This window comes from Nycticebus coucang, chromosome 6, assembly GCF_027406575.1.
Source record: "Nycticebus coucang isolate mNycCou1 chromosome 6, mNycCou1.pri, whole genome shotgun sequence".
Taxonomy (NCBI): Eukaryota; Metazoa; Chordata; class Mammalia; order Primates; family Lorisidae; genus Nycticebus; species Nycticebus coucang.
The window spans coordinates 134,334,949-134,362,652 of NC_069785.1; the positions used below are offsets into that span (position 1 = coordinate 134,334,949).

At 42.4% G+C, this 27,704-nt stretch overlaps 1 protein-coding gene across 6 annotated transcripts in view; it reads left to right on the forward strand.

Moving 5' to 3' along the window:
* Positions 1–3,297: 3,297 nt before the first annotated feature.
* Positions 3,298–27,704, forward strand: part of ZBTB44 (zinc finger and BTB domain containing 44) — a 66,249-nt gene continuing 41,842 nt past the window's right edge. For 5 of the 6 annotated variants that reach the window (XR_008380614.1, XM_053593860.1, XM_053593864.1 and 2 more), the window contains exon 1: positions 3,298–3,766. The gene's annotated coding sequence lies outside the window, so the exon portion shown is untranslated. Of the gene's footprint in view, positions 3,767–19,182; positions 19,273–27,704 lie in introns of all 6 variants that reach the window. The other variant, XM_053593861.1, reaches the window with a different exon arrangement.

The window sequence follows — 27,704 nt, forward strand, 5'->3', positions numbered from 1 at the left end:
ATAGAAAAACCAGCAGGGGATTGTGGCAAGTGTCTGTAGACCTAGCTACTCCAGAGGCTGAAACAAGAAGATTGCTTGAGCTCAAGAGTCTAAGGTTGCTGTGAGCTATGATGCCATAGCGCTCTCTACCTAGGGCAACAAAGTGAGACTCTGTCTTAAAAGAAAAAAAAAAAAAAATCAGGCTCAGCGCCTGTGGCTCAAGCGGATAAGGCGCCAGCCACATACACCTGAGCTGGCTGGTTCAAATCCAGGCTGGGCCCACCAAACAACAATGATGGCTGCCACAAAAATAGCCAGGAGTTGTGGCAGGTGCCTGTAGTCCCAGGTACTTGGGAGACGAAGAGAGGAGAATGGCTTAAACCCAAAAGTTGGAGCTCGCTGTGAGCTGTGATGGCACAGCACTCTACCCAGGGCAACAGCTTGAGGTTCTGTCTCAAAAAAAATAAAAAATAAAAAATAAAAGAAAAAAAAATCAGTAGCTTCTCTATACACCAGTAGGGATGAATCTGAAAAGGATATGAAGAAAGCAATCTCCTTTACAATAGCTACAAAAATAAAATACCTGGAAATAAATTTAAAGAAATGAAAGAGACACACATACAAATATATATTTGGAGACAGGATCTTGCCCAGGGTGGGCTGCAGTGGTGTGATCATAGCTCACTGCTGCCTGGAAGTCCAGGGCTCAAAGGATTCTCCCACCTCACTTCCTAATAGCTAGGACTACAGGCATGTGCAACTACATCCGGCTATTTAAAAAAAAATTTTTTTTTTTGGTAGAAAATGAGGTCTTGCTCATGTGGTGGCTCACACCTGCAATCCCAGCACTCTGGGAGGCTGAAGCAGGTGGATTGCCTGAGCAAGAGCAAGATCCCATCTCTAAAAATAGCTGGGCATTGTGTTGGGGCAGGCGTCTGTAATCCCAGCTACTAGGGAGGCTGACTCTTGAGCTCAAGAGTTTGAGCTATGACACCAGGGCATTTTACTGAGGGTGACAAAACAAGACTTTGTCTCAAAAAAAAAAAAAAAAAGAGAGAGAGGTATCATATCACTATGTTGCCTGGGCTGCAGAAAGGGGGTCTCACTATGTTGCCCAGGTTGTAGAAAAGAGATCAGCCTAAGTGGGAGGGAAACCCTGTTTCTACAAAAAATAGGAAAAGAAAATTAGCTGGGCATGGTGAGTCACACCTGTAATCCTAGCTACTCCAGAGGCTGAGGCAGGAGCATTGCTTGAGCCCAGAAATTTGAGGTTGCAGTGAACTATGATCATGCCTTTACACTCTCACCAAGGGAACAGAATGAGACTCTATGGAAAAGACAAGGAAAAAAAGAAAAGGAGAAAAAAAACAATGCAAAAATTTGCATGGAAGCAAAAAAGACCCCAAATAGCTAAAGCAATCCTGAGAAAAAAAAGAACAAAGCTGGACATATCACACTATCTGAAAAGCGATTTTTGGTGTGAGCGCTGCCAGTTTGGCAGCTCAGGAGCTGCCACCTTCGTCCCTTGAGAAACACTTAGTAAAGATTTGGCTAACAGACATTCATTGACTGTCCCATTTCATGGCTTGGGAGAGGTAGACTGCATTTATTTGACTACTATTCGCACTCTGATTCTCCCCCAGTTTGCCTCCTGCATAAACTTTCACACACACCCAGCGGGGCTCCTTCCGGAACCAGAGCCTCGGTCTGTGGCTGCCAATCCTAACCCAGGTAAGTGCTCTGCTTTCTTTCCCTTCTTCTGCAAATCTCAAAGCAAAACTTTCTGGGTCCTGTTGGCACCTTTTTTGATTTTCCTTATCCCTGAAATGTGAACAATAGAAATGATAGAATAATCATAAAAACCTGTCGATTACAGTTGCTGCGAAGGTTAAATAACATTATGTTTACTCGAAACTTGTTGCAGACTTCTGCAAAGGACTATACAAACAAGTTTTTATTGCCTTTATTTCTAAAGCGGATTTCAATTGTTAGAATAAGGGTTCTTCGGTGCTCTGCTGCTTGTCCCTCAGGGAGAGGATTAATGTGAGATGTTGCCAAGTGTTTCAGAACAAAAAGCCACTCTACTCCAGCGGGACGTCCACCCACCTTGCACAAAGCCCTTTGGAAAGAAGTCTTTTGTTTTGAAAGCTGGAGGCGTGAGAAAACAAGTATGTAAGCGCTTGAGGCTCCTTGCCACCCCCCAATCCCCTCCCAGCACTCTGTCCACCTCCATGCACCTGGGCGCCTGCCGCCCAGGACGCCCCTATAACCTTGGGGTTCGTGTGGAGCCCACACCGCTCGCCAGGCCTGGAAGCCCAGACGTGGGGGGCCTTGGAAGTTTTCTCACTTTACAAGATTGGTTTTGCAATTGACCAAAAATTCTAATACAACTCCCCCCGCTCCCCCGCAGTACTGGTCACTTTGGGGTTACCCTCACACTCTGTCCTAGGAAGGCCAGGGAAGTAAGTGATGGTGTAATGAAAATATCAGATTCACGGTTGTGGAAGGAATAGGTTTATTTTTTGGATCAATTCTAGGTGTCCTGTGGTGAGGGAACCCGAAGTCCATTTCTCCAGCCATTTCAGAACTGCACGTCCTGCCTGGTCACCCAACAAAATGCCAGAGCCAAAGTAAGCAAGGTTGGTAGGGAATGGAGACCTCTGAGGGTCGGGTGCCGGACCCGAGGTCCCTTACTGCCTGCTCGGCCTCAGTTTTCACGTGTGAAAAATGGGCACATTACCAGCTATTTTCCCTCGCCAAGAGAGAGGAGTTGGAGCGTTTCGGTTTCAGACCCGCTGCAGAAACCACACGAGAAAAATAGGAGTTTCTTTTATCGTTAATTCAAAGAAACAAAAAGCGAGAAGCGTGAATCCTGTGGGCAAATGCTGCTCTCGGTGTAAGCGGGGAGCAGGCTCGGAAGATGGCTAGAGGAAGGACAGATTGGACAGGGCTTACAGGGCATATGAATGTAAATCTGCACTGTGCACATATGCAAAAATGCACAGAGTGCGAAAACGCACGGCGTCTGTGTCACGCGGGTTACAACATCTTAGAAGACGGAATCGCCCAGTTGAAATCCCGACCACCAGGAGTGCCCCTGTTCTGCGCTTGCGCAATAGTCGCTTTTCCCCCACCCTCGAGCCCCGCCCCCGAACTCGCTCGGCCCCGCCCCGCCCGCTTCCCCTCCCCTTCCCCTGCGCGGCCGCCTGCGCACAGCATTGTGGGACACAAACAAAGTGCCCCCAAACAGGCTGGAGTGAGCGGAGCGGCAACGGCGGCGGCGCCGGCCCGCACGCGCGCGGCGGCGGCTCCCTCCCAACCTCCCCCTCCCCTCCCCTCACTCCCCTTCCCCTTCCCCACCCCGCCCCGCCGGGAAAACGCGAGCCGTCGCCGCGCTCCCCAAATCGCTGCCTGCCCTCGGCCAACCGTTCCCAGCGGCCGCCCGCGCGCGGCTCCCGGGCCCCCTCGCTCCTCCCCTCAGGCCCCTGCGAGCGCCGGGGGGGGGTGCCTTCCTCCCCGCGGCTTCGCACTTTCCCACCTCGCAGGCACGCCGGTGGGCTGTGCCGCCATGCCCCAGCCACAGGCTGCTCACGGGCCTAGGCGCGGCGGCCCGAGATAGGGTCCCCTGAGCCTCCCGGGGGAGGAGAGGGAGCGAGCCGCGCGCTCCGCCCCCTCCCCCCGGGCTGTCGCCGCCGCCGCCACTGCCACCTCGCAGCCTCAGCCTGGCGGGGAGGAGGAGGAGGAGGAGGAGCAGCAGGCCTCCGGGCCCCGGCACCGCCGCCCGCAGGTAATGGGGAGGGGAGAGGAGGGGAGGGCGCGCGGGCCGCCCAGCCCGAGCGTGGGGTTGGCCCGGCTCTGAGCGCCGCCGGGGGACTGACACCACGCGTCCCCCACCTGGGCGCTGGAGGGAAAGGAAAGCCTGGTCTGTCACCCCCATCTGCGCTGGGAGACACCCCACAGGGTCCCTCCAGTGGCATTTAATCCCTCAGGGAGGAGACCGGCCTTGGGCCCCGCAGTCCAGGGGCAGTTGCCCCGATCTCCCAGGGTGCTGCCCGAGATTTGCACGCCCATTCGCCCAACACCCTAACCCAAAGCACTCGGAAGTGTTACCACCTCTCAACTGGTCGGAACCGGGGAGCCTGAGACCTGTTTTTTTCCTCTCTCTTGATGCTTTTTCTCTGGTACTGGAAAGAAAAAGATGGCACTTCTTAAAAAAAAAAAAAAAATAGTCATCTCTTTTTCTTTTCCTACCTGAGGATCATTCTGCATCTAGTCATTTTACTACTGACCTAATCAGAAAAAGGGGTTACCTGCAAGTGAAATTACATGGGCATTAGACCTGATGAAAGGAAATTGCATCCGTGTGAGTTCCATACACCTTAGCAGAATTTAGAATAAAGCCCAATAACTGTGTGCTTTATTTGAACCTACTTATACAAATGAAGAACCTTAATTTCTTTTTCATCATGTAAGTAGATTATTTGTTAAGGTCAGGGAAAAAATTCTCTTTAGCTTCCACTTACATTCTTAGTATTTTATTCGCAAATAGGCTAATAGCTGCAAACTGCACAGTTTGATGGATACAAGAGAGTTTGGATAGATGATAATTTTGATTCCCTTTTGCCTAGAGTTTCAGTCAGAATTTTGGGGTTTAAAAACAAATTATATAAATCATTTTCCCCATCACTTCACATTGACTTTCAGTGAATTGGGAATAGTTTTATCTAAGTAGCTTCCCCTTATCCTAGAATGTGAATATAACAAATGTTTTTCTCTGTAGTCTTGTGTTTTAGGACGATCATATTTGTTAATAATGAAAAACAAATTTACTACTTAGCATTTACATATGTAATCTTATTTAATTTTGAGACCCACCTAATGAATTATTTCTTAAATATTAGAGATGAGACAGAAACTTAATGCTATTAAGTAATTTGCCTTAGAATTTAGATTTGAACCCAGATATAATTCCGGTGTACGTGTGCTTTCTGCCATATCTCTCCGCAGAGGTACAATTTCATTCTGACAGTTGTACTAAACTTTTCTCTGTGTGTAACCATTTGAAAGTAAATTGCAAACATAGTAACCTTTAAATATTTGAGCGTGCGTTTCCTAAAAATAAGGACATTCTTCTCCTAATTTCAGAGTCATCATTGATACCTATCAAAGTAAATAACTCCAATCTATGTTCAAATTTCCTAATTCCAGCCCATGTTAAAAAATCTTTTTAAACTTTTCCTCCACTAGCTGTAATCAGTCAAGATTCCTGCATTGCATTTGGTGATTAAGTCTTTAGTCCCTTTTATAAAAAAAGAATGGTATCCCTTCCTTCTTTTTCTGGCACCTAATTGACCAAACTAGTTGTCTTACCACCCACATTCTGGACTTGTTTTGTCTTCCTAATGTCATTTCATTCATTTCTCTTTGTCCCTGAATTTCCTTTTAACTGGAAATTATGTCTAAAGAAAGCCTTGATTAGCTTAAAGTAAAACTTTTTGGTGAGATTATTTAATAGGTGATGTTGTGCATAATGTCAGATTGCCATCCTGTTAATAATGCTAAGTGTAACCACTTGGTAAAAGTGGTGATTCACCTGATCTACTATAAAGGTGTAAGGTTTGTGATTAATATGTAAACTTGGGATAATACTTGGATACCAAGCAGATATCCTGTTTCTGTCTTTTGCTTAGTGGTTTTTAGACCCCATGATGGCGCTTGCTGAAATTAGTTATTTTATTGGAGCTTTTCTGTAAGGAAGAGATTTTCCTCATTAAGCAGGGGTGAACAAATGTTCTTCTAAAAATGCAGTTTAAATGCTTTATTGCATTCCTTTAATTTTCTTTCTTTCTTTCTTTTTTTTTGAGACAGTCTCATTATGTCGCCCTCGGTAGAGTGCTGTGGTGTCACAGCTCACAGCAATCTCAAACTGTTGTGCTTAAGCAATTCTTTTGCCTCAGCCTCCCAAGCAGCTGGGACTACAGGTGCCTACCACAACAACCGGCTGTTTTTTGGTTGCAGTTGTCGTTGTTTAGCAGGCCAGGGCCAGGCTCGAACCCACCAGCTTTGGTGTATGTGGCTGGCGCCACACTCCCTGAGCTATGGATGCCAAGCCTCATTCCTTTAATTTTCAATATTGATAAAGAACTGCATCGATAGTCACCTGAAAGTTGGCAGATAAGGGTTTTTTCCTGTTATTTGGGGGGGGGGGGGCGGGTGTGATACCACTGTGGACTGATAGTTTTTAATTTATTATTTATTACTAATTATAGACATTTTTCTGTTTAATGACAATTTGTCTCATATTAGGTCGGTAGGAACCGTTTCAAGATAGCTCTTGTGAGGCTGGGCAGGGTGGCTCAGGCCTGTAATCCTAGTACTCTGGGAGGCCGAGGCAGTGGTGGGGGTGGATTGCCTGAGCTCATGAGTTCAAGAGCAGCTTGAGCAAAAATTGAGACCCCTGTCTCTAAAAAATAGCTGGATGTTGTGGTAGGCGCCTGTGTCCCAACTACCTGGGAGGCTCAGGCAAGAGAATCACTGAAGCCTAAGAGTTTGAGGTTGCTGTGAGCTGTGATGCCACGGAACCCTTTGGGGTTCAACCCGGAGGGTGACAAAGCCAGACTCTGTCTCAAAAAAAAAGATGACTCTTGTATTTTTCTTTTCTACATTTCTTTTTAATTTTTATCTTTGTTTTTTGGAGGGGGAGGGACTTCCTCAGTTCTTTTTGACAATCATATATCTTCTGACACCTTTCCTCACCATTAATCTTGGAGTGCTTTCTGGCACATTGTATCCTGGGCTTACCTTGTATTTTCTTTGCTTTACATCTGGAAAAGGCTGTTTATCCAGGCAGGCTTGGTTCTTAATCAAGATACAGAGAAACCAAGATTAGGATGTTTGACACATTCATTGCTGCTGAAGTATCATTGCTTCTAGAATTCTTAGCTTGCCTAAGATGAGTTCATAGTGATGATTCAATTCAAATTTAGCATAACAGATTTTTTTTTCTTTGATTCTCTGTTTTGTTTTAAATGAAGATTTTGGTATCTAGTGAAATTTAATATACCAGTACTTAATTGCTTTCTCCTATATACATTTTTTAGTACATTTGAATAGATTTCCCATAAATTTTTTGTTGTTTTTTTTTGCAGTTTTTGGCCAGGGCTGGGTTTGAACCCGCCACCTCTGGCATATGGGGCCAGTGCCTTACTCCTTTGAGCTACGGGCACCGCCCAATTTTTTGTTGTTCTTGATGCAGAGTCTCAAGCTGTCGCCTTGGGTAAAGTGCTGTGGCTTCATAGTCACAGCAACCTCCAACTCTTGGGCTCAAGGGATCTTCTTGCCTCAGTTTTTCTATTTTTAGTAGAGACAGGATCTCGATTTTTGCTCAGGCTGATCTCGAACCTATGAACTCAAGCTGTCCACCTGCCTCAGCCTCCCAGAGTGCTTGGATTATAGGTGTCAGCCACCCTGCTCAGCCTATAAATTTATTTTGTGTGTGTGTTTTGTTTGTTTGTTTGTTTGGGTTTTTTTTTGGCCGCCACCTCTGGTATATGGGACCGGCACCCTACCCCTTCGAGCCACAGGCGCTGCCCAAATTATTTTTTAAATTACAGTACCAATATTACTACTATCAGTAAATGTCTGATTACATTTCAAGATTTGTTTGCATCATTTTTTTTGACAGTCGTCTTATGTCGCCCTTGGTAGAGTGCTGTGGCATCACAGCTCACAGCAACCTTCAACTCTTGGGCTTAAGCAATTCCCTTGCCTCAGCCTCTCGAGTAGCTGGGACTACAGGTGCCCGCCACATGCCAGGCTATTTTTTGATTGCAGTTGTCCTTGTTTAGCAGGACCTTGCTCGAACCCGCCAGCCTTGGTGTGTGTGGCCAGCGCCCTACTCACTGAGCTGGGGAAGCTGAACCTACAATTTTTTATAATCATAAAAAGTATGTGTTCAAAGGTCATTGAAATACTTTTCTCTAGTTATACTACCAATTTGATACCATTCATTGGTTTTATCTTTTAAGATTTTATTTTGAATATGCAGAATATTCAGAAGTCAAAGTAATGTTTTAAAACTATACTTTAAGAAACCTCATTCCGTCTCTGCTAAAAATAGAAAAACTAGCTGGGCGTGGTGGCAAGTGCCTATAGTCCCAGCTACTTGGGAGGCTGAGGCAAGAGGATCCCTCAAACCCAGGAGTTTGAGGTTGCTGTGAGCTATAGTACCACAGCACTCTACCTAGGATGACAGAGTGAGACTCTGTGTCAAATAAAAAAAAAAGGAAATGGTTAAAAAGCTGTTCTTACTATACGGCGATATTGACGGCTGTATAAAAACCAATAGCCTGCTGGGTCCTTGGTGTGTTTGTCTGCGATGATTTTATGGTAATGCATCAAAAGCTGTTCCCTCATTAATTAGGTTCCTTCCAACGATAATTCTTAATACCCTTATAAATATGGCATGACATATATAGATTGTAATTTTTCTTCCTGAGGTTGTCTAACATTTTGTAGACTGCTATTGAATATACTTTTTATGTAAGCTTTATGGGATATTTTTGCTTTAAATGTGTCTACATTCACTTCTGAAAACCCTCCTTAGTACTTTACTGTTGTTTGAAGTTTATCTCCTGTTAAGCTGAAAGTCACATTGGTTTTTCTTTGTTCTTTATGTTAGAAATGCGTCACCTCATTTTAGGGAATGAACTGGAAATGGTTAGATTCTTAGCCATAGGATCTAAGATGCATATATGCCTTAAAAAGACAAAGATAAATAAGATTTATATTATTGTCCAGTTTGAAGGGCACACTAAGTATTGTATAATTTCTTCATTGACATTATTTTTAATGCCAAGGGTGATGTTGGCTGGCACATAGTCCGTAACTCAGCATGGAGTATATCACTGGCTTGTATTATCATGGTATTTCACATTGATAACTCTGTCTTACAAAAGTGAAAATGGGTGAGTAAAGCTTTTGATTTATTTATTTATTTTTATTTTTATTTATTTATTTTTTTTTGAGGCAGAGCCTCAAGCTTTCGCCCTGGGTAGAGTGCTGTGGCATGACAGCTCACAGCAACCTCCAACTCCTGGGCTCAAGTGATTCTCCTGCCTCCGCCTCCCAAGTAGCTGGGACTGTAGGCGCCCACCACAACACCCAGCTATTTTTTTTCAGTTGTTGTTTGGCGGGTTCAGGTGTACGTGGCTGGCGCCTTAGCCGTGTGAGCCACAGGTGCCGAGCCAAGTAAAGCTTTATAATGTCTCTTTGAGAATAACATCTTTCTTTTTCCCACATTGAATGTTCTTCCCTTTTAACACTTACATCGTTTTTTAAAATTTTTAAATTACAAATGTTTGACAAATCTAGTCTTTTTATAATTTTGGTATTCTGTTCTATCAGGATATTGTTATCCTTCTACAGGTATTAAAGGTACATATTTCTTTATGCTTAAGTGATTTATTATGGTTTTGACAGCTTTTTTATTGTTTTTGTTGTTGTTTTTACTTTGTCGCCTTCAGTAGGTGCTGTAGTCTCATAGCTCACAGCAACCTCAAACTCTTGGCTCAAGTGATCCTCCTGCCTCAGTCTCCCAAGTAGCAGGGACTATACACCTGCCACAACACCTGGCTATTGTTTTAGAGATGGATTCTTGCTCTTGCTCAGGCTAGTCTCAAACCCTTCAGCTCAAGCAGTCCACTTAGGATTACAGGCGTGAGCCACCATGCCCGGCTAGTTTTGACAGTTTTTTTGTTTGTTTGTTTGTTTGTTTTTGAGATAGAGTCTCAAGTATGTTGCCCTCGGTAGAGTGCAATGGCATCACAGCTCACAACAACCTCAAACTCTTGGGCTTAAGCGATTCTCTTGCCTCAGCCTCCCGGGTAGCTGGGACTACAGGTGCCTGACACAACACCTGGCTATTTTTGGGGTGCCATAGTCATGTTATCTAGCAGGCCTGGGCCTGGCTCAAACCCACCACCTTCGGTGTATGTGGCCAGCGCCCTACTCACTGAGCTACAGGCACCTAGCCTGGTTTTGACAATTTTTGATGAAGTCAGCATAACTACAAACATTTTGGGGTAGCATGTAAGCAAGACTGAGTCTCTGGAATCAAATTTTTGTGGAACTACTGACCACTATCTTCTGAAACAACTTCAGATAATACCTTTTAAAAATTGTTTTCTCCAGAGGGAAAAAAAAAATTGTTTTCTCCTGGAACTAGACCAAGCTTGAGAAGGGGGGGGGGGCAGTTAGAATTTAAATAAACCCAGAGTTTCGATCTATTTTTTTTTTTTTTTTTTGAGACAAAGTGTTACTTTGTTACCCTCGGTATAGTGCTGGGGGGTCTTATCTCACAACAACCTCAAACTCTTGGGTTCAAAGTGATCCTTTTGCATCAGCCTCCCAAGTAGCTGGGACTACAGGCGTCCACCAGAACACCCGGCTATTTTTTCCTTGCTGTTTGGCCAGGGCCAGGTTCGAACCTGCCACCCTCGGTATATGGGGCCGGCACCCTACTCACTGAGCCACAGGCGCCGCCTGGTTTAAATATCTTTCATTTGCAATTGGTTAAAGAAATGAAGCTTTATAAAGGTTTTAAGTTAATATTAGGAAATCTGTTAATCAGAGACAGGCTCTCGGATATACACCAAGACTCAAGTGATCTATGAAGTAATTGATGACCTGTAGGTGTGGTTAACCTTTGTCTTACATATCCTTAGGCCTGTTAATAATTTTGTATCTTTTTGTTTGAGACCAGGTCTCACTCTGTTGCCTCAGGCTAGAGTGCCTCAGTGTCAGGCTACCTCACAGCTACCTCAAATTCCTGGGTTCAAGCAGTCTTCCTGCCTCAGCCCCCTGTGTAGCTGGGACTGCAGGTACCTACCACTACCCCTGGCTCTGACTTTTGCTGGGGCTGGGCTCAAACTTCTAAGGTCCCTCTTGCCTTAGCCTCCTAGAGTGCTAGGATTACAGCATGAGCCACTGCCCCCATTCATGATTTTGTATCTTATTATGAAGAAGAATGCGAAAAGGGGAATAGGTAGCTAGGCGTGTCTGACCTCCCTTCTCAGGCCCCCAACTCAGCTTTAAGGTTTTTCAGGGGTCCTCTTGGCTAAGAGGGGGTTCATTCAGCTGGCTTAAGATTTTATTTTAGTTCACAATACTACATTAAAGTTTAGTTGCGCTATTTGAGTAACAAAACTGAGGTATTCTTTGGCCTGAACAAAATAAAGAATAAGAGTTTTTAGGGACTTAGAAGTCCTTGTTTTGCTTCCATTTCATTCTTGTCTTTTACTGGTGGTACTTATAGGAGTGTGTGTGTTTTTTTCTTCCACTTTTATTTTTTAATTTTTTTTTTTTAATTGAGACAGAGTCTCACTTTGTCGCCCTCTGTAGAGTACTGTTGCATCATAGCTCACAACAACCTCCAACTCTTGGGCTTAAGCGATTCTCTTGCCTCAGCCTCCCAAATTGCTGGAACTATAGGCACCTGCCACAACACCTGGCTATATTTTTGTTGTGGTTGTCATTGTTGTTTTAGCTGGCCTGAGCCAGATTCGAACCTGCCAGCCTGGGTGTATGTGGCCAGTGCCCTACCCATTGAACTATAAGGCACCACCCAAATTTATATGTGATTTTAAGATGAAGTTTCTACTTTGAGTATGATTCTTCCCCTTTTTTTTGGAGACAGATTCTCACTATGTCACCCTGGGTAGAGTGCCACGGCATCACAGCTATAAGCAACTTCAAACTCTTGGGCTGACATTATTCTCTTGCCTCAGCCTCCCAGTAGCTGGGACTACAGGCGCCTCCCACAGTGCCTGCCTATTTTTAGGGAAGGGTTCTTGCTCTTGCTCAGAATGGTCTTCAAGCAGTCAACCTGCCTGAGCCTCCCAGAGTGCTAGAATCTCTTCTGGTGTGGAAGAGCAAGATCTTAAACAACTCATTGATCACTTTTTAAAATGTAAAACACTTTATTGAGTAACACAGCAGTTTTTCTTTTGTGGAATCACTGTAATTTAATAAGCAGTGTTATTGAGAAGAATATAACATAACATGTCTAAATAGTGTAGAAACAGAAATTTAAGAACCTCTACTGGTTTGTCCACATAAAAACTTGTACATAAATATGCATAACAGCTTTATTTGTACGGTCCCAAACTGTAAACACAAAAGTCTATTAACAGGTTATGGCTTGGCGCCTGTGGCTCAAGTGGTTAAGGCGTCAGCCATGTACACCTGAGCTGGCAGGTTCAAATCCAGCGTGGGCCCACCAAACAACAGTGACGGCTGCAACCAAAAAATAGCTGGGTGCTGTGGCGGGCGCCTGTAGTCCCAGCTACTTGGGAGGTGGAGGCAGGAGAATTGCTTGAGCCCAGGAGTTGGAGGTTGCTGTGAACTGTGATGCCACAGCACTCTACCCAGGGTGACACCTTGAGGCTTTGTCTCAAAAAAAAAAAAAAAAAAGTCTATTAGCAGGTGAAATGACAAATTGTGGCACAGCTATGCAGTGGGATAGTATTCAGCAATAAGAAGGTACAAAATTTCATAGGCTGTGGTCAGTGCCCTTAGCTCCAGTGGTAGGGCACCAGCCACATACATCAAGGCAGGCAGGTTTGAACCCAGCCTGGGCCTGCTGAACAACAATGACAGTTGCAACAACAACAACAAAAAAAACCAATTGTGCTGGGTGCCTGTAGTCCCAGCTACTTGGGAGGTTGAGGCAAGAGAATTGCTTAAGCCCGAGAGTTAGAGGTTTCTGTGAGCTGTGACGCCACGGGACATTACCAAGGGCGACTTAGTAAAACTCTGTCTGAAACAAAAAAAAAATGTCTTAGGATCACCAACATGGATGGACCTCAGAATAATTGTCTCCAATGAATCACATAACCAGGAGAGTGTACACTGTACGATTCCATTCACATAAAATTCTAGAAAATGCAGCTAATCTAAAATGAAAAGCAAATGGATGATTCCTAAGGAGAGATTTCCAAGAGACACAAAGGAACTTATGAAGATCATGAAAATGTTCTTTATTTTGACTGTGGGATGATGATATATATGTCATAATCCATCAAATTGTACACTTTAAATATATGCAGTTTATTCTACATTATTTATATCTCAGAATAGCATTCATAAAATAATGTTCAAGAAATCTGTGTAGGAGCACAGATTTCATAAATATGTTGAAATTATTCTTGGAACGACAGGGGATATATATACTTTGGTAAACATAAATTGGTATTATATCAGTCGGGATCAGTGTATCCAGACAGAACTACTACAGAAATTCAGTGGGGGGAAAGACCTCATTGATTAATATAAAATGAAGACTAGGGCTAATTAAAGTCAGAGGTCCAAAATTTAAGTTCCTATTGGGCTGCTTATCCTCTAATTAGAGTGCCTTAGCCTCAGCCTAGCTCAGTGGTTCTCAACCTTCCTAATGCCTCCTAATGCCCTGACCCTTTAATATAGTTCATGTGGTGACCCCCAACCATAAAATTATTTTCATTGCTACTTCATAACTGTAATTTTGCTACTGTTATGAATCGTAATGTAAATATCTGATAGGTAGAATGTATTTTCATTGTTACAAAGGGGTCGCCACCCACAGGTTGAGAACTGCTGGCCTAGCTCTTAGCAACCTCAGACTCTTGGCTTGAAGCAATTCTGTCTCATCCTCCTGAGTAGCTGGGACTACAGGGTTGGGCTACCACACCCAGCTAATTTTTCTGTATTTAGTAGAAATGGGGTCTTGGCTCTTGCTCAGGCTGGTCTCAAGCAGTCCTCTCACCTTGGCCTCCCAGAGTGCTAGGATTACAGGCAAGAGCCATCCCCACCACACTGGTCCTAGACCAGCATCTTTTACATACTTACAAAACTTAGCCTTCTTTTTGTGTTTGTTTTTATTGTCATTGCTGCTATTTGGGTTTTTTTTAGAGACTAAGTCTCACTGTGCTCACTGCTGTTGGCCCAGACTAGTGTCAAATTTCTGGCCTAGAGCAGTCCTCCCAGTGTAGCCTCCCAAAGTGCTGGGATAATAGGCACAAACCACTAGGCCCAGCCTATTCAGCCTTCTTTAAGTTCTTATCTACAAATTCCTAACCATTCCTGATTTTTAAGCCATAAGGCAATGGTTAATGTAATCTGTGGACCTCTAGAACTTTTCAGAGAGTCCATGAGGTCAAAACGATTTTATAACAGTGTTTTTAAGACATTACGTAATGCCATCTGCATTCTTACTCTCTTTTGAGTTTTCAAGAGGCTACTTGATATGTGATATCAAAGGAGACCCAAATGCAGATGCAGTTGTGAAAATTCAGCTGATTTCCAATAAACCATATTTTAAGAGATTTGCAAAATATGGTGACGCCTGTGGCTCAAGGAGTAGGGCGCCGGTCCCATATGCTGGAGGTGGCGGGTTCAAACCCAGCCCCTGCCAAAAAAAGAGAGATTTGCAAAATAAATGCCATTTATTTGCCTTCTTTTATTAATTAATTTATTTTTATTGTTAAATCATAGCTGTGTACATTAGTGCAATCAAGGGGTACAATGTGCTGGTTTCATATACAATCTGAAATATTCTCATCAAACTGTTCAACGCAGCCTTCATGGCATTTTCTTAGTTACTGTATGTAGACATTTGTATTCTGCATTTAGTAAGTTTCAACTGTACCCATTCTAAGATGCACTGTAGGTGTGGCCCCACCCATTACCCTTCCTCCACCCTAACCTCCCCCCTCCCTTCCCCTTCCGTGGCCCTTTCCCCATAGTCTTGTGCTATAGTTGGGTTATAGCCTTAATGTGAAAGCTATAATTTAGCTTCATAGTAGAGCTGAGTACATTGGATACTTTTTCTTCCATTCCTGGGATACTTTGCTATGTTCCATCTCCATCCATGTAAGCATGAAAGGTAAAGTCTCCATCTTTCTTTAAGGCTGCATAATATTCCATGGTATACATGCACCAGAATTTGCTAGTCCATTCGTGGGTCGATGGGCACTTGGGCTTCTTCCATGACTTAGCAATTATGAATTGGGCTGCAGTAAACATTCTGGTACAGATGTCTTTGTTATATTGTGATTTTCGGTCTTCTGGGTATAAGCCTAGTAAAGGGATTATAGGATCGAATGGCAGGTCTATTTTTAGGTCTCTAAGTATTCTCCAAACATCCTTCCAGAAGGAACGTATTAGTGTGCATTCCCACAGCAGTGTTGAAGTGTGCCCTTTTCTCCACGTCCATGCCAACATCTCTGGTTTTGGGATTTTGTTATGAGGCCTACTCTTACTGGGGTTAGGTGATATCTCAAAGTAGTTTTGATTTGCATTTCTCTGATGATTAAGGATGATAAGCTTTTTTTCATGTGTTTGTAGATCGTGAATCTTCTTTAGAGAAGTTTCTCTTCAAGTCCCTTGCCCACCCTGAGATGGGGTCACATTTCTTTTCTTGCTAATATGTTTGAGTTCTCTGTGGATTCTGGTTATTAGACCTTTATTGGAGGTATAACCTGCAAATATTTTCTCCCATTCTGAGGGCTGTCTGCTTGCTTTACTCACTATGTTCTTGGCTGTGCAGAAGCTTTTTAGTTTGATCAGGTCCCAGTAGTGTATTTTTGATACTGCTTTAATTGCCTGGGGAGTCCTCCTCATAAAATATTCACCCAGGCCGATTCCTTCAAGAGTTTTCCCTGCACTTTCTTCAAGTATTTTAGTTTCATGTCTTAAGTTTAAATCTTTTATCCAGTGAGAGTCTATCTTAGTTAATGGTGAAAGGTGTGGGTCCAGTTTCAGTCTTCTACAGGTTGCCAGCCAGTTTACCCAGCAACGTTTGTTAAATAGGGAATCTTATGCCCACGGAATGTTTTTAATTGGCTTGTCAAAGATCAGTTAACGGTTAAGTAGCTGGATTCATCTCTTGGTTCTCTATTCTGTTACAGATATCTACTTCTTTGTTTTTGTGCCAGTACCATGCTGTTTTGATAACTATCGATTTATAGTACAGTCTCAGGTCTGGTAGCATGATTCCTCCAGCTTTGTTTTTATTGCTGAGTAATGTTTTGGCTATTCGAGGTTTTTTCTGATTCCATAAAAATGAAGTATTATTTTTTCAAGATCTTTAAAATATGACAATGGAGCTTTCATAGGAATTGCATTAAAATTATATATTGCTTTGGGTAGTGTAGACATTTTAACAATGTTGATTCTTCCCAGCCATGAGCATGGTATGTTTTTCCATTTGTTACCCTGTTTCCCTGAAATAAGACATCCTCCAAAAATAAGACCTACTTACAGGAAAGATAAGACGTCCCCTGAAAATAAGACCTAGCGCATCTTTGGGAGCACATCTTAAAATAAGACACTGTCTTATTTTCGGGGAAACAGGATAACATCTTCAGCTATTTCTTTTCTTAAAGTTTCATAGTTCTCTTTATAGAGATCTTTTACGTCCTTTGTTAGGTATACTCACAAATATTTCATCTTCTTTGGCACTACTGTGAAAGGAATAGAGTCCTTGACTGTTTTTTCAGCTTGGTTATTGTTGGTATGTATAAAGGCTACAGATTTATGGGTGTTGATTTTGTAGCCTGAGACATTGCTGTATTCCTTGATCACTTCTAAAAGTTTTGTAGTAGAATCCCTAGTGTTTTCCAGATATACGATCATATCATCTGCAAAGAGTGAAAGTTTGATCTCTTCTGACCCTATGTGGATACCCTTGATTGCCTTTTCTTCCCTAATTGCAATGGCTAAAACTTCCATAACAATGTTAAAGAGCAATGGAGACAATGAGCAACCTTGCCTGGCTCCTGATCTAAGTGGAAATGATTTCAATTTAACTCCATTCAATACGATATTGGCTCTGGGTTTGCTGTAGATGGCCTCTATTAGTTTAAGAAATGTCCCTTCTATGCCAATTTTCTTAAGTGTTCTGATCATGAAGGGATGCTGGATATTATCAAAAGCTTTTTCTGCATCAATTGAGAGAATCATATGGTCCTTATTTTTTATTTTGTTTATGTGCTGAATTACATTTATAGATTTACGTATATTGAACCAGCCTTGAGAACCTGGGATAAATCCCACTTGGTCGTGTGTATAATTTTTTTGATGTGTTGTTGGATTCTGTTTGTTAGGATCTTATTGAGTATTTTAGCATCAATATTCATTAGTGATATTGGTATATAATTTTCTTTTCTTGTTGGGTCTTTCCCTGGTTTAGGGATCAAGGTGATGTTTGCTTCCTAGAATGTGTTGGGCAATATTCCTTCTTTTTCTATATTTTGGAAGAGGTTTAGTAGTATAAGTACTAGTTCTTCTTTACAGGTTTGGTAGAATTCTGACGTAAAGCCATCTGGTCCTGGGCTTTTCTTTATAGGGAGATTTTGTATAGTTGATGCTATTTCAGAACTTAATATAGGCCTGTTCAACATTTCCACTTCATTCTGGGTAAGTCTTGGTAGGTGGCGCACTTCAAGGTATCGGTCGAGTTCTTTCAAATTTTCCTATTTCTGAGAGTAGAGTTTCTTGTAGTATTCGTTAAGAATTTTTTGGATTTCTGAGGGGCTTTTGTTATTTCATGGTTACCATTTCTGATTGATGAAATTAGAGATTTTACTTTTTTTTCCTGGTTAGGTTGGCCAAAGGTTTATATATTTTATTGATCTTTTCAAAAAACCAACTTTTGGATATATTGATCTGTTGTATAATTCTTTTGTTTTCAATTTTGTTTAGTTCTGCTCTGATTTTGGTTATTTCTTTTCTTCTGCTGGGTTTGGGGTTGGAGTGTTCTTCCTTCTCCAGTTGCTTGAGATGTTCCATTAAGTAATTAACTCCTCTCTTTCCGTTTTCTTGAGGAAGGCTTGCAGTGCTATAAATTTCCCTCTTAGGACTGCCTTTGCAGTATCTCAGAGGTTCTGGTAATTCGTGTCTTGATTGTTTTGTTCCAAAAATTAGGTGATTTCCTTCTTAATTTGTATGGGTATGCAGGTTCCTGTTGTTATTGAGTTCAACTTTTATTCCATGATGGTCTGAGAAGATGCAAGGAATAATTTCTATTTTTTTAAATTTGCTGAGGTTAGATTTGTGGCCTAGGATGTGGTCGATTTTGGAGTATGTTCCGTGGACTGATGAGAAGAATGTGTATTCAGTTTTGTTGGGATGAAATGTTCTGTAGATGTCTGTTAAGTCCAGATGTTGAATGGTTGAGTTTAAATCTAAAATTTCTTTGCTTAGCTTCTTTTTGGAGGATCTATCCAGCACTGCTAAAGGGGTATTAAAATCTCCAACTACTATGGAACTGGAGGAAATTGAGTTCTCACATCTGTTAGAGTTTCTCTTATAAATTGAGGTGCGTTCTGGTTGGGTGCATAAATATTAATAATTGAGATCTCATCATATTGAGTATTACCTTTAACAAATATGAAGTGTCCATCCTTATCCTTCCTTATTTTAGTTGGTTTAAAGCCTATTGCGTCTGCAAACAGGATTGCAATGCCTGCTTTTTTCTGCTTTCCATTTGCATGGAATATAGATGACCATCCCTTCACCTTGAGTCTATATTTGTCTTTTAATGTCAGATGCAATTCTTGTATGCAGCAGATAATCTGGCTTGAGTTTTTGTATCCAGTCAGCCAACCTGTATCTCTTTAGAGGACAGTTTAAACCATTCACGTTAATTTAGAATATTGATAAGCCTTTCAAGAATCCAGTGGACATTTTTAATCCTTTTGCAACTGTGGAAGTTGGAATTTGATCAAAATTTTCTGGGTGGGTTTACTTTTGTGGTGGAGGATTACGCTGGTCTTTATGGTGGATGGGTCTGAGAATATCCTCGAGAGCTGGTTTAGTTATGGCAAATTTCTTCAACATGTGAATGTCATTGAAGTATTTAATTTCTCTGTCATAAATGAAACTCAGTTTAGCTGGGTACAGGATCCTGGGTTGAAAGTTATTTTGTTTTAGGAGATTAAAAGTCGATGACCATCCTCTTCTAGCTTAAAAAGGTTTCAGCAGAGAGATCTACAGTTATTCCAATATTCTTCTCCTTGTAGGTAATGGTTTTCTTTCATCTGGCAGCTTTCAGAATTTTCTCCTTCATATTAACTTTAGTGAAATTGATTATGATGTGTCTGGGGGATGTCTTATTTGGATTGAGTCGTGCTGGAGTTCTGAAACTGTCTGCTATCTGAATTTCAGAATCTCTTGGCATGTCTGGAAAGTTCTTCATAATCTCATGGAGAAGAGACTCTGCCTTGTGAAGCCACTTCATCGCTTTTGGGGATCCCTGTAAGATGAATATTGATTTTCTTCAAATTATCCCAGAGCTCTCTGAGAGAGTGATCTGTTTTTGCCCTCCATTTCTCTTCCTCTTTGAGAGTCTGGGAGCATTCGAAAGCTTTGTCTTCAATGTCAGAAATCCTTTCTTCCGCGTGCTCCATTCTGTTACTGAGGGATTCTACTGTGTTTCTCAGATCTTTTTTTTTTTTTGTACGAAAGGTCTTTATTGGTGAGGGGGCGGGATGTTGCAGGACAACACCATGGAGGAGTAAGGAAAGAGAGAGAGGAAAATGGGGGAGAGACAGAGAGGGAGGGGAGAGAGAGAGAGAGCTGTTTCTCAGATCTTTGAGGGCTGCAACTTCTTGTCTCAATGTGTCAAAATCTTTGGTCATTTGGTCTTTGAATTCATTAAATTCTTGAGATACCTTTTGGGTTACTGCTTAGAATTCTAATTCAATCTTATTTGTTATTCAGAGTCTGAATTTGATTTCTGACATCTCAGCTATTTGTGAAAGGGATCTTGTGCTGTGTCTGCCCCATTGATCCTTGGGGGAGTTGATCTACTCTGATTATTCATATTGCTGGAGTTTTTCTGTTGATTTCACCTCATGATTGTTTTTCACCTGTTGCCTCTGGCTGTCCTCAGAGTTGGGGAGGTGTCTCTCCAAGATTAGACGCCAGTGAGATCACTCTATTGTTGCTGGATCTTTGTAGGGAGTGACTCTGTGTAGTTCCTCTATGGCTGACCCAGCTAAGGAGTTCTGGTTGTGGGAGCAGCTCCAGCCCGTGACACACCTGGATCCAGCAACAGGGCGGGAGGTGGTGCGCACAGTTCTGGGAGTGCTTGTTGCTCAGTGACTTTGGCACAGAGAGCCCAAGGCTCCAGCAGTCTCTGGCCAGGAGAAGGGCTCTGCGCAGAGGCAGGGAGGGCTCCAGAGGGCACCCTGCTACCAGTGAGCCAGATGAGCAGGCCAATGTGGAGGCAGGGAGGATACAAGAGGGAGGACGCGGGGTTGTGTGGCTCCTGCAGTTTTTGGTCAGGGCATGCGGAAGCCTGGCGGGCGTGGGTCGGGGGTCGCAGCACAGCTCTTACGGAGGTCCAGGCGGCGCCAAGCCCAGGAGTTTTAGGTTGCTATGAGCTGTGACGCCACGGCATTCTACCCAGGGCAACAGCCCGAGGCTCCAGTGTGCCAAAACCAGTCTCACTCTGCCCCTAAGGGTTAAGGCTGTAAGGCAGCTCAGTCCCCGCCCCTTTAGGCTGCTCAGTCACTAGGTTACTAGCTCCCACCCCATCCTTGCTCTGGGACCCTGAGGGTGGAGCTTGCTGGGGCAGTTCTCTCACAATGGATCCCTGCGGCCCAGCTCAGCGGCTCAATCTGGGGCCCTAGACAGTGCCCAAAGTTCTCCACACTCCTGCTCAAGCCCTCCCCAAGGCAGTTCAACTGAGTGCCAAGTCCAAAAACACCGAAATAGTTCACAGGTAAGGCCTTTCCAGTTTGCAGTCTCACTGCTACTTGTGCTTACGGTTGCTGGCAGGATTAGGTCTATCGAACACACAACCATTTGCCAGTCTTCCACTGGTTTTGTCCTCCTCTTGGAGTCCAGAAGTCCCTTGCTGACTCCCTGTATCCTCAAAGGGATGATTATAGGCAGATCCCACCAGCCAGAGATGCCTGGAGTTTTATTTTCCCAGACTCACAGTGCCCAGTTGCAGGGAAACTGTTACTCAGCCGCCATCTTGCTCCACCCTCAGTGTATCTTTTTTTTTTTTTTTTGAGACACAATCTCACTATGTCACCCTGGGTAGCCCTGTGGTGTCACAGCTCACAGCAACCTCAAACTCTTGGACTTAAGCAATTCTCTTGCCTCATCCTCCCAAGTAACTGGGACTACAGGTGCCCACAATGCCCACATATTTTATTGTAGCAGTTGTCATTGTTGTTTACCTGGCCCAGGTTAGGTTTGAACCCCCCAGCCTTGGTGTATGGGGCCGGCGCCCTACCCCCTGAGCTACAGGAGCCACCTTTTTGTGGGTTTTGTTTGTTTTTTGGGGACAGGGTCTTGTTTTGTCTCCTAGGATACACCGTGCTGGCATGTTCATAGCTCACAGCAACCTCAAACTCCTAGACTCAAGTGAGCCTCCCAAAGCACTAGGATTACAGGCATGAGCTACCTCATCCCAACACGCATCCTTTTTATTCCATGTTTATTTCTACTAACATGTTTATCCCTGCATTTTATACCATAATCACGTACCTTCACTTAATAGAACTTTCAGTGTCTTACTCTTTTATGCTTCTTGAACATGCTTGATTTTATATTCATAAACACTTTGAAACTAAGCACAGAGAGAAACCAAAGAAGATTAGACAACCAGGATTTAAGTAACTATAAAAGACCATTATTGTCATCTCTTGATAGTGGGCATAGTTAGTACTCTTTTTTTTTTTATTGTTGGGGATTCATTGAGGGTACAATAAGCCAGGTTACACTGATTCATAGTTAGTACTCTTGCTCGGGAAAGTGACTTTGATGTATCAACAAACAGGAGTTACCTGTAACTTTTCTAATTTTGGCTGTGAATAGAGAGTACCTGAGGAGTGAGTTCTGAGTTGTGATGGGAAGTGGAGTTGGAGGGTGGAGAATCAAAGTGAATGCCTGATTTTTTTTTTTTTTTTTTTTTGTGAATGCCTGATTTTAAGCTTTGGGTGACTGGGTGATTGAAGGTCTCTATCACTAACAAAATAGAAATTCTGCAGTGTTGTGTTAGTTAAATAGAAATAATTTGAATTCACTTTCAGGTGTTGAATTTGAAACACATTCAAATGGAATTATCTAGCACTCTAGTTGGTTATTAGAAGAACAGAATTGAAGTCCAGAGGATATTGTTGAGATGTGAGATTAATTCAGCTAGAGGTCAGAATCTGTTAATGAAAAATAGCTCATCTTCTAAGCTATACCATATTCTTACATTTACAACATTTCCTAGGCACTGGGTACTTTACATAATACTCACCTCGTTTAATCCCTACAGCAATACTCAGGAAATTCACTTACCTTGTTTAAGGTCATCCAGCCACTTCCTTGATACACCCATGATTAGGTCCAAGTATGTCTGAACTAAAAAGCTGTGTCTTAGCAATATTAATACATCACTGATAATGGAATTAAATGTGAAATACATGAATAAAAGCTTAATTATACATGAGATGAAGAAGTATATTACTGAGTTTGGCGTAATATAAAGAAACAAAAATTCTTTTAATTGATCCAAGGTAATATGTCAAAAGATTCAAAGATACTTTTTTTAAACTTTTATTTAAAAATATTTCTTTTTTTGAGACAGAGTCTCACTTTGTCTCCCTCTGTAGAATGCAGTGTCATCACAGCTCACAGCAACCTCCAATTCTTGGGCTTACGCGATCCTCTTGCCTCAGCCTCCTAAGTAGCTGGGACTATAGGCGCCTGACAATAGCTGGGACAACACCCAGCTATATTTTGTTGCAGTTTGGCAGGGGTCAGGTTTGAACCCGCCACCCTTGCTATATGGGGCCAGCGCCCTACCCATTGAGACACAGGCACTGCCCCCTAAAAAATATTTATTTTTTTTATTGAGACAGAGTCTCACTTGTAGTCCTTCGTAGAGTGCCGTGGCATCATAGCTCATAGCAACCTCCAACTCTTGGGCTTAAATGAGTCTCTTGCCTCAGCGTCCCAAGTAGCTGGGCCTACAGAAGCCTGCCACAATGCCCGGCTTTATTTTTGTAGAGACGGGGTCTTACTCTGGCTCAGGCTGGTCTCGAACCTCAGAGCTCAGGGCAATCCACCTGCCTTGGTCTCCCAGAGTGTGGGATTACAGGTGTGAACCACAGTGCCCCACCCTCCAGGTAGACATTTACTGCCCCAGATGTGGAACCAGCCATTTCTCTAAGGAGTATGGTTCCTATTGGTGGAAAATGTCTGGGTACTAGGCTCTTTATTGCTGAAGATTTAAGTACATTATCATTTTGTACTGGTGTTTTTAATTCCAATTCAAGACTAAATTCAAATTGTAACGTTTTCTTAACTTTTAAGCATTAAACAAATTGACATGCATTTTATGTAGCAAAAGCAGATAGAAATTACATAATGTATATTTATTCGTTCACATATTTCACATCCTGTTATGTGCGTTATGTGAAATATCAGACAGGGTTAAAAATTAAACACTGGGAAGTGTTTTCACTGAACCCTTTTTTACTCCATCTAAGCTGCTTTCTCGTAGCTTCCCCTTCTGGGCTTAACCATACAGACTTGTCTTCGGCTCTCACAACTTCAGAAGAATGAAATTTGTCAGTGACTCATGTAAAATCCAGGATATAGGTCCCACCCTAATGTCTTCTCTGATCTCCTGATCAGAATGGGGGAATTCATTTATAAAATTTATATATAGATATTACTCTCAGGTGTTTAAAAATTGTTATGCCCTCAACGGAAATAATTTCTCTTCATTATTAACTGCTACCAGAACTGGCTCTTCTCTTATACTCTTTTCACCTAATTACTCTCCTCCCCCACCCTTAGTACAAAATCACACCCAGGAGATTATCCCCTCCTAAGTATTTCTTAAAAGTATTTTCCCTTTTCTTTTTTTTTTTTTTTTTGTGATTTTTGGCCGGGGCTGGGCTTGAACCCGCCACCTCCGGCATATGGGACTGGCACCCTACTCCTTGAGCCACAAGCGCCGCCCTCCCTTTTCTTTTTTTTTTTCTTTCTTCCTTTCCTCTCTTCTCCTTTCCTTCCTTTCTCTGTAGCTCATCTTTCCAAACATGTGTTCTCATCATCCTTACTTCCATTGACTTAGATTTTACTATATAGTGGTACTGTTGTAACTACCATTCTGAAATCTCTCTAAATTGCCGCCAGGAAAATATTGTTAAATTGCAGATATGACTATTGTACTACCCTGTAGCTATCCATTCTTAGTGAAGAAGTTAATGGGGAAGACAAGAGGTATTGACTAATGTAATTTTCTGAGTCTCAGTCTCCTCATCTGTGAAATCAAAGCAGCAGCTAACATCACGTTAGATAGCCTATCTAACACCCCTGGTGTTACAACTGGTACATGATAGACAGCTAGTGCTGATGACTTCATGTGTAAATTTCTAGATAGGGATTCCTCTTGGCGTTATCTTAAGTTTCTCTGTCTCTTTCTTTAGCCTTCCTTTTTGTCCTTAATTGATTTTATTGAGAATATAGATTTTAAGTGATCTCAGTTTAGTTTTAGCGTAATTAAAACCTGTTGGTATGTTTTGAAAGTTAACATGCAGTTTTGACATGTGCCTGAATATTTTTTTTTTTTTTTTTTTTTTTGAGACAGTCTCACTATGCTGCTCTCGTTTTTTTGGAGACAGTCTGACTATGCCTCTCTCTAGAATGCCGTGGCGTCACAGCTCACAGCAACCTCAAACTCTTGGGCTAAAGTGATTCTCTTGCCTCAGCTTCCCAGTAGCTGGGATTACAGCTGCCTGCCACAACATCAGCTATTTTTTGTTGTTGTTATTGTTAGGAGTCGCTGGCCGAGTTCGAACCCACTAGCCCTGGTGCATGTGGCCAGCACCCTAACTACTGAGCTAGGGCACCGAGCCAGCCTGGATATTTAATCAGGCACATTCTTAATAAATCTCAACTGTTCTCATCCACCCAAATTACTTTCCAGGTTAATAGTGTCATTACTTTCTCTTTAATCATTTTAGCAGCTACTTCATTTTATATGCTAAAGGCAACAGTCCCCAACCTTTTTGGCACCAAGGACCAGTTTCATGGAAGACAGTTTCTGTGGGCTTAGGGCAGGGGAACTAGGGGTGAGGATGATTCAAGCACATTATATTTATTGTGCACTCCGTTTCTATTATTATTACATCGTAACATACAATGGAGTAATTATACAATTCACCCTAATGCAGAATCAGTAGGAGCCCACTGCTAGACTCCCCACGTGTGCAGTTTACAGTAGGGTTCAAGATCCTCTGAGGATCTAGGCTGCTGCTGATCTGAGGTAAGAAGTAGCTCAGGCAGTGATGAGAGCAGTGGGAGAGGCCAGGGACACGGGTGAAGCTTCCCTTGTAGCAGCTCACCTCCTGCTCCATGGCGTGTTTCTCCACAGGCCAGGGGCACAGATGAAGCTTCCCTTAGAGCAGCTCACCTCCTGCTGCATGGCGTGTTTCCCCACAGGCCAGGGACACAGGTGAAGCTTCCCTTAGAGCAGCTCACCTCCTGCTGCACGGCGTGTTTCCCCACAGGCCAGGGACTAGTACTGCTAGTCCTGGTCCATGGTTGTGGACTGCAGGTTAAGGGATATTCCATTTTAATCTTAAATCTTCTTATAATTTTTATCAGCTAATCTATTTATCAATATTTATTCAAAATACATTTTTGGCCAGGAACAGTGGCTCACACCTCTAATCCTGGCACTCTGGAAGTCTGAGGTGGGAGAGCATCCCTTGAACTCAAGAGTTTGAGACCACCCTGAGCAAGAGTGAGACCCAAACTCTACTAAAAATAGAAAAATTAGCCTGATGTAGTGGTGCACACCTGTAGTCCCAGCTACTCAGGAGGCTGAGACAGGAGGATTGAGGCTGAGGATTACTTGAACCCAGGAGTTTGAGGTTGCTCTAAGCCAGGTTGACTCTCATGACACTCCAGCCTAGGCAGCAGAGTGGGACTGTGTCTCAAAAACAAAAAGAAGAAAAATTAGGAAAAAAAAGAGTAGGCATTGTATAATTTGATCTCTGTTTACTTTTTATCCCTACTTTTTTTTTTTTTTTTTTTGCAGTTTTTGGCTGGGCTGGGTTTGAACCTGCCACCCCTGGTATATGGTGCCAGTACCCTACTCCTTGAGCCACAGGTGCTGCCCTATCCATACTTTTTTTTTTAGTTTTTATATTTTTAGTTTTTGATTTTGTTTTTTAGTCTAGTGAATTGAAAGATTAGATACTATACCTTTTCTAGTGTGATTAAATAGCCAATATTTATTGAATGCTTACTTTCTAACAGAATTGTGCCATTTAATACTTTTGACTATCTTGGAAGTATAATTTCCATAATTCCTATTTTTCAGATGACAAAACTGAAGCATTAGAGAGGTAATAACTTGACTGAAATTTAGCACTTGACTGCTGAATGGAGGAATGAAAATTCAAAGCCCAGGCTTTGTCTGACTTAAACTGTTCTATTTTATCCTCTATACTGTCTGCCTAGGCAACCCAATTACAAAACAAAATCATAAAATTTTTTTATTTCCTTAAAGCAGGCGTCCTCAAACTGCGGCCCACAGGCCACATGAAGCGGTGTGAATTGTATTTGTTCCTGTTTTGTTTTTTACTTCAAAATAAGATATGTGCAGTGTGCACAGGAATTTGTTCATAGTTTTTTGTTTTAAACTATAGTCTGGCCCTCCAACAGTCTGAGGGACAGTGTATTGGCCCCCTGTTTAAAAAGTTTGAGGATCATAGCCGGGCGTTGTGGCAGGCGCCTGTAATCCCAGCTGCTCGGGAGGCTGAGGCAGGAGAATCGCGGAAGCCCAAGAGCTAGAGGTTGCTGTGAGTCCTGTGTACATCATGGCACTCTACTGAAGGCGGTAAGGTGAGACTCTGTCTCTACAAAAAAAAAAAAGTTTGAGGATGCCTGCCTTAAAGCATATATTGCAACAACACTTTGTATGTATAGTATATACAGTATTTCATCAGTAATTTGGAATAAAAAGAGTGGTAAATGATTTCTGAATTACTGAATAGTTCAAATTATAACCTGTTAGACAAATACATTTTTATTACTTTAAAAAGCTGCAGAAATTCTAAATTAGTAACTGTAATAGGTAATACCAGGCTTTACTCAAGAATTTTAACTGAGCTCCAAACTGAGTACATAACTGTGCACATATGGGGAGAAATGGAGTTTCTAAAACACAGTTATATACGAACATTTCAGGTTGTGCTTTCTGGCTTCTGAACTGTCTGTACTTTACATGAGTTTTTCAAATAATGTGATTTCCAAATTTTATCTCACTGAATGATACTGTAGTTAGTATAGGCATATCTCAGCGACACTGAATGCTCATTTTGAGGCTACCACAGGAAAGCAAATATTGCAATAAGTGAGTTACACAAATTTTTTGGTTTTCCAGTGCTTATAAAATTTACGTTTACGCTGTATGTAATGTAAGTGTTTAGTTGCATTATTTCTTTTTTGAGACAGTCTCACTTTGTCGTCCTTGGTAGAGTGCTGTGATGTCATAACTCATAGCACCCTCACAGCAACTCCCTGGGCTCAAGTGATTGTTTTGCCACAGCCTCCCGAGTAGCTGGGACTACAGATGTCTACCACCTGGTTAGTTTTTCTGAGGATGAAGTGGCCTCCTTTTAACTCTCTGACGAACATGTTCTCCAAATTGCCTTTTAATT